Here is an 8,102-nt window from a genome sequence, read left to right as displayed (position 1 = left end):
CCGAGTGATCGTGCTGTGTGGCTGGGTCGGAGAAAATGCTTTAGAGGATGCCCTGCATGAGAAGCAAGTGGACTGGGCTCCGCTCTTCCTCAAGAATGAACCAAGCCAGATAAATGTTTGATTGCACTCAGAGCCATTTATTAGTCTCAGAGCAGCAATAAATGTTATCAGGGTAAACCTGATTTGGTACATTTTAAAATACCCTTGAACAGATGGGGAACAGTAAAAGCACAGCGTCATTAGTTCTAGGTATTTGCAGAGTATGCATGTCCCATTAGGGACTCCTGTCAGGGCCGGGATAATAGCTTCTGTCTTCTCTGATGTTTTATGGGCCTGAAATTGTACTTAAAACTATAAAGGAAGAAAGCACTAGAACTCTTGGCAGGGTGCAGAACAGCTAGAGATTGGGAATGTCTGCATCCTATTAATGGTGTCGTTGACCCTTTTCCAGAGGGTCTGTCGGCTCAGCAATCCGACTGTCATTTCTCCCTATCCTAGAACCTTGCTAATTCGTGCAGACGCGTCCTCGCTGTTGTCTGGAGGTCTTGGAAGTTTACTACCCGCAGAAAATTTCATTTCTTTGATTTACAAGGAACGAGGACACTCCCACTAGCTCTCGGTAGCCTGGTGCTGATGTAAAATGATGCTATGCAACAGAACTGCACAGGACCTCTTGTAAGCCACATCAAACCTATTCAGATGTTTCCACTTCAACGTCTGTGATAAGGTCTGTAGTTGCTGAAAGTCTGCAAACTTCAGGGACATTTATCATGCTATGATTATTGAAGCCAGACTACTGTCAGAATAAATAAAACATGTTTCCCAGTGCAACTCTAATTATGATTTTTAGCCAGTTGTGTAATGTGCAGAACTTTATTTACAATAAATCTTCCAGTTGCTTGCATAAATGAATGAGATTTCATCACTTGTGACTTAAGGACCAGGAAAAGTTAATGTGGTTGAATAAATTTACAGTCTAGTCTGGGTGTGTTGGCATGTCAGGCGAGTGAGGGAGCAGAGCTGGCTAGCAGTGCCTTCCTAGGAGGGCTCAGCTATCTTGAATTTCACCTGGGAGCATGTATATAATATTACAACGTGTATAATTTCTCACTTAAAGTTATTTTTTGCAGAGACAGCTTAGATTCCACTCTGCATTTTAATACTGAGTAGGCACAGTGTCAGCCCACAGACTCCAGAACTTTTGTTTCTCATTCCAAACTAATAACCGAGCTTCAGAAACACAAGTTCGGTGCTTTCCAGTTTAATATTTCAACTTCAGGGAGCTTCAGAGAGAAGTTTTAAACTTTATTTGCGGGGCGGTCCTGATTTCAGCTGCTCCAGCATTGAATGTTCCATGAGATGAACACAAAATGGGCTTTCTGCATGGAGACAGCTGCTGGTTTAGCTCCACAACCTGAAATTAGCCTCAGATTTAAGAGGAAGGGTGCAGATTCAGAGCAGAGCAGCGGTGGGGGCCTCCGGGAGGGCAGCATTGGGGTAGTGTGTGCAGTTTGCAATGGAAAGTAAAAAAAAGCTGTTAGAGCAAAAGTTTTCAGAAGGTTTTATAAGCTGTAGAGAGCAAATCAAAGGTTCCTGGCTTGATCCCTGAGGCTTTGCAGTTGCTATTTCACACCAAGGCCCCTGTCACGTAATTAGCTAGAACTATTTTATATGGCTTCTTAAAAAATGAAAATCTTTTTTGCTTGTTTATGCAGGCTACCAGCCAGTCTGCTTCTGGCTACACTGCTTTAAATCTGGAGCAATTCCTTTGAAGTCACTGGAGTTGCAGTACATTAACACTGCAGTACCTAAAGCAAATTCATCCTTTTAGATGAGTTTAATGTTTTTGATCTGTATCTTCCGGTCACAATCCTTTGAAAATGTACTAAAAAAAAAAAAAAAAGAGTATTTTACATACGGTTATCTGATGGTTCTAATCAGACTGCTAATCTGTGTCTCCCTACAAAGTCTGCAATTACACGCTTTAAGTGCGCCGCATCCTTTTTTTCCCCCCTTTTCTCCTCACTGTGGCCTGGGGTCTTGTTTAAACATGTGATCCTCCTTACGGGCGCAGATTTACTGCTTGGCACTATCAATACTTGCATTCAGTACAAGTGCCTTGAGGACAGCGGTTCACAACTGGATTTAGAAGGAATGTATGAATTTCGCCGAGGCTTGGAAGAGAGAAAATTTGCCCCGTGGTGCAGTTAGCATGTCTGGACCTTAATTTTGCACGCTTCGGGGATCTCGTGTGATGAAAGCTCTCTTATGCTGAAAGCATGTACTTGCTGTTTCTTAAGAAGAAAATCAAAGCGTGTGCCATGGAAAGGGGGGTTCAGGTTTAGTGCTCGGAGGAGTAGAGTTACTCCCCATGTGCTCACGTACGCTCGTGAGCTGTGCAGCCCGGGACAGGTGTCCTGTGCTGCCTTCTGCAGCCTTCCTGTGCTTTCCATGGGGCCACGCTGTGCTTGAGGCTTTTCCTTGTGCTATCTGAGTCTGTCTGAAAGACCGGTGTGTTCTTTCAGGCTGCAGCTGCTGCAGTTACACCAAGGTAAGTGGAGGAAGGAAGGGGACCCTGCTGTCCCTGCTTCTGTTGGCAGTATTAATCCAGAAACACGTCCACCCACTGTACCAGGGCATGAACGACCATAAAAGCAAACCTTGATCCCAGGCCAGACGTTGGGCAGGTTTTCAGCTGAGGGCTTACAGCTTGCAGTTGAGAACCTCCCAGTTTCACGACGGAAACCACGTTTTTACATTCCTTTTGAGGATTTTGCAGAACAGCAATTAGAGTTCGAGTGAACGACCTGCTGCTGCTATCCAAGAGGGACGAAAGGAACTTCTTAGAAATGCCGTTTTTTGAAGGCATGCAGCATTCATCTGCAAAGCCCAGGGGCTTGTGAGTAGCACAAGACACCCTGTTCCGTAAGGCACTTCAGGTGGTGTTTCAGTCCAGTGCAGAGTTTGCTGTTAGATGGATGCCTAACTGTTTTGCTGAAATCGGGTAAAACCACGCACTGATGTGCTTTGCAGATTGCAGCCTTAACATGGCCACAGTCGGTGGCCAGCTCTGCACTACAGACTGAAGCAGAAACCTGCCAGGGTAGGAATGCGACTTCCCTGAAAAACAAAAAATCCATCTCTCACCCGTAGGACTGTCCCAGTAGACAAGTTTATCGGTGTGGCTTGTTTTGCTTCAGAGGCAGGAAGAGGGAGGGAGGGAGAAAGCGAGCACTTTGACTTTGTGGCTACAAAACAGTTTGCAAGCAGGGCTGCACTGCAGAAGAAATTTTTTAGTTACGACATACCGCTGCTCCTGTCCCAGGTTAGCAGTCTTCATGGCGCAACCTGCGTTGCTTTTGCACACCTTGTTCATTCGGTGTGCGAATGAAATCGGAATGTGTAGGGCAAAGAGAACAGCTCAGCCGCAGAAGGCAGCAAAATGGGACTGCTGTGGTGGTTGCTTAGTCACCTGCTGAGGAATCGACTTTTTGTAATGCTCCTGCTTGACTGAGACTGAAACGACTGACGCTGGGAGGTGCCTGAGTTTGGCTGGCGTGTTTGTCTAAGTGGTCATCGGGTCTTCATGCAAAAATTACCAGTTCCTGCAAACAGATTCTCTTTCACCCTTAGATCTTATATTTTTTTAATACCTTCAGCATAAAAATGTGTAAGTTGAGCCTTTGACTTGAAGGTAAACATCTGTCCTAAGGCAAGGAAATAGCAGGGGCTGCTTTTCCACTGAGGAGTAGGCAGGTAGTTAACTACGTGGAGCCTATTAGCCACATTTGAAGCCGATGGTTAATAGGATTATATTTCTGCTTGAAGGTAGTAGGAGAGAGCAGGACCAGGCGTGATCCTTGTGCAGTTCCCCACACGTGATTGGTGCCTACCCCATTTTATAATATGAGCACTCAGGAAACTTCTGCAAAGAAGTTTGGATTTTAACTCTGTTGCTTATGACCCTTTTCGCATACGTCTCCGAAGCCAAACCGTGAGATTTAAAAATAATTTTTTCTGCTGCTTTACACATAGAATATCACCGAATTGTCTGAGCTTTGATTTGACAGAAGGCTGTGGAAGGAAACATGTTGCTCTCTGACATGTTGCTGTGTCTGATCTGCAATTTGATTGCAGTGGTGTAATCTCTTAGTGGTAAAAAGTACTTCCCGCTTTCCTGTTTGCTTCAATAAAGTGCGTGATCCTCGCTGGTGCCTCACCTTTTAGTGCTGATTGCGAACATACCTGGACAGAAAGCTTTGCACACTATTCAAGGGTTATCTTTGGAAAGACGGAAAGTGGCACGCGCTTTACCAGCTCACCTTAGCATCATGGGAATACTTCTTGCTTCAGCGTGGCGTGAAGCCAAGCCTCGATTCTGGGAAAAATAACTGTAACAGAATCCTCTGTTGGGCTGCCAAAGTATTACAGAGCACCAGAACATAAGACTCGTAGAAATGAGAATAATATCTTTCAGCAGTCGGTGTTTGCTTTCTTTCTGTAATTTCAGAAATTAGTGGGAATGGTGAAGAAGCTAAATGGGAAGGATGACAGTGGCGTGATCGGGGAATTGTGGTGCTCTGTGCAAGGATCTTTCCCCAGTGCTCTCAAGAGAGCAGAGCCAAGTGTTCTGCACGGCTGCGAGTTGGTTTGCTTGGGCTGCCCATCAGATTTGATGAATGGTGTAGAGAGGGTAATTCAGGTGCTTTTATCTGCCGTCTGGAAACAAGGATGTCTTAAATGGAAGAAACGTGCAGAAATTCCAGGTGAAACAAGAAAACGTTCTTCCACTGTAAGCACAATTCAGAGCTCGGTTCAAAATAGCATTGGAACTCAGGACTCTGTGGATTTCACAGGATATTCTTCCCTGAGGATAATGGGAACATCAACAGGAACATTAAGTAGGAAGTGTGAGAGATCAAAATCTTTGTGTCTGTAAGCAAAAAAAAAGTTCAGCTTATTTGTCGATCAAGGCACAGTCTCCTGCTGTCTGCTGTTGTGTAAGTTTTTCAGCCTCACACCTTCCTCTGAAGCCTCCAAGGGAGAACATGGAAGTAGCTGGATCTCATCTGCCAGAGCAATTCCGAAGGATCTAGAGGATAACAAACAAGTGATAAGTAAACAAACCCTCCTCCCCGCTACCCGCTTGCTCTCGGCTGCATCTGCTCGAAGAAGCTGCAGGTTGCTCAGTAAGGAGTTGTTTGCAACAAAAGCAGATGTGAGCGCAACACCCCAGTCCTCCAATGACTCTTTGTTTGCTTCAGAGCAAAGCTCTGATTCTCAGTTATAAGAAACTTTTTCATAACACGTCTGGAAGGCTGGGGGAGAAGGAACTGCTGTCTCAGGGGATCCCATCACAGCTTTCTAGTGAGATCAAGTTGTTCTCGCATGGCCCCATATGTGCTCAAGGTGAAGACGGCAGGAGACATAAATAATACTTACGGTATGAGCTCATCATTTTGTCAAAGCCATGGCATATCTCCTTCAGTGGAGGAAGAAGGAAACCTGGCACCAATCTAAAATGTCTCCTTGCCAATGCCTTAATGCAGTCAAGATTTACATTGTCTGCTAGGTCATGCACTTAGCAGCCATTCAGATCCACCCACACCCCAAAACGAGGAGCTGTGAGTGGGTGAGAAATTCCAGAAGCGACTCAGCAAACACAAGTGTTGCATTAAAGAGAAGTTTGTTACGCAAACTGTTTTAAAATCAGAGACTTTCAGATCAGAAGCAGGGTCCAAGTTGCACAATGGAATTCAATCTGATAAAGCTGCACAGGCGAAACAATACGAAAAGGGAGTCTTCGGAAGGGAGGAAGTCGTAACCCCCCCGCCTCCCTGGCCATCTGCGTTCCTTCCCTGCGAACCAAGAGCCAGAGTAGCCGTCAGAGGGGAGATTTCACTCTCTTCAATCTTGAGATATCCAAGAGGGGAAAATTTATCAAGTTTCATCTTAGGCACTTAATCTTTTGGTGCTAAAACAGGCCCAGCAACAGCTGGGTCTGTAGATGCTTGATATGACCACCTATCGTATTAAATCCAGTACGACTCAACAAATTACTTATCGTCATCTCGCTTCTCCAGCAAAAGCGCGGTGGATAATAGGTATCTTAGTGCTAAAGCTTAAGGTGTGTATGCTTTTAGCGTGACAGTCCAGTTTCGCAGGTCATGAGCTGTTCATGTACGCAGCTAGAGGGTATTTATGTGAATGTGAGTGCTGGCTGTTTATGCCTGGTCAGAAATTCAGGAACGGGTTAGACTAACATCTGTCGGGAATGGCACGGGTACGGCTGATCCTGCAAGGGAATGGCCTCAATGGTCTTTGAAGTCCCAGCTCTGCTTTCTGCGATGCTATCTCTTACCACATTATAAACTCTAAGTGCAAGCTGGCAACTAGCGTTGAGGGTAGGACGTGACTTTGCTGCTAATACTTCTGACAGTTGCTGAATTGAGTTTCATCCATCCATCTCCAACTGCAGTGGTGGATAATTATAACCTCTTATTTTTACGTGGGCAGGAAGTGCTTATAAATGACTGGTAAACTGACTAAAACAAGGCCACAGAGGTGGTCGAGAGTGGAAGTGAGAGCAGTGTCTAATTTCTTTGCTCTGGTAGTTCAACCATTACAGGATTGGGTTACAAGGGTAAGCGCTGTTCAGGGGCAGAGCGATGCGCCAAAAAAAGGGGAGTGCCCACTTTATCTCCATTGCTTCATAAATAAAGAAAGTGTAAAGGGCAGTGTGTGGGCGTTGGGAAACAGTATCCTCAGGATTTATTACCGCTTAATGCGTGTGTCTTGCATATCACAGTACTTTGCACCAGTTTGATGTTAACACAGCTGGAATCAATGGCTTAGCAGCCTAAGCTCGTGTTTCGAAACGGCCGTGCTCCTGGAACTGCCCGCTCCCAGCCCAGCGGGGTCATCGCTGCCTGTCCTCCCGTCCTCCTGACAGAAACGCCGCGTCCCACCCGCGCTGCGGGCTCTGCCAGCCAAGGCCCTGCCTCCTCGGCGGGGAAATAAGCCCGGTGCTGGTGGCGTGGAGTTGGGGTTCCCGCCACAGGACAGGGCAGCAGGTGAAGCTGGGTGTGCTCGGAGGAATTTGGCAGGGAAAACGTGCTTGCGGGGGAAGAATGCACCCTTCTGTGCGGTTCGGAACTGCGGTAGCATCTTCTGCTTGGCTGTACGTCACACCGAAATGGTCCACGAAAGCATGAGCCTTTGATGATTCCTAAACCTTGGCCAGAAATAGTACTTTCACTTGGTGTCTCGGTACCAAATTTCCTTTGTACAGGTATGGCTCCTCTTCTGGCTTCACCTATCTTAGCCTCCACGAGGCAGCGATTAGAGTAGGAACTGTTGCTTATCTTAAAAGAATGAGCGCTAATGAATTTGGAGGTTTTTGTTTTCCCCTTTGTCACACACTGCTGCATCTGAGCATGGGAAAGTAGACTGTTCCTGGGGGTGTGCAAGGAAAGGTTGGACCTGGTGCTTAGGGACATGTTTTACTGGGTGACATTGGTGGCTGGGTGACGGGTGGTTGGACCAGATGATCTTGGAGGTGTTTTCCAACCTTAATAATTCTAAGATTCTATGAAGAGGGGATGGGAATCCTCCTCGTAACCCTGCAGGGTTGTTCCTGCTCTGTGTGATGCACCAAGAACTGCTTCGCTCAGGCAATTCTCCTGCCTCCGTTTTCTCAAGGTGCGAAGACCCAAGCCAAGCACCCTCTCCGTAACGTGGTAAAGAAAACGCAAAATAGGGATTTTTATTTTATTGCTTAAAAAACACATGGCTTTTCCGAAATTCCGAATTTATTTCTCACTTCAGGATCTCCCACTTCACGGGCCGACACGGGGCCGCCTTTACTTCACCCACCCCTCCGAGCCCGGGGCCGTGAGGGACGAACGCGGCCCCACCGCCCGCAGCCCTGCCGCCGCCTCAGCGCGCCGAGCCCTCACCGCGCATGCGCCCCGCTCCCCCCCCCTTCAACCCTCCGCGCACGCGCCGCACCCTCCCTCCCCCTCCCTCCCTCTCCGCGCACGCGCCCCTCCGCCCCCTCACCGCCCCCTCCCTCCCCGCTCCGCGCACGCGCTTTGCGAGCC

This window comes from Anser brachyrhynchus (genome assembly GCF_964034855.1).
Source record: "Anser brachyrhynchus genome assembly, chromosome: 23".
Classification (NCBI taxonomy): domain Eukaryota; kingdom Metazoa; phylum Chordata; class Aves; order Anseriformes; family Anatidae; genus Anser; species Anser brachyrhynchus.
Note: the sequence above shows the minus strand (reverse complement) of the source record.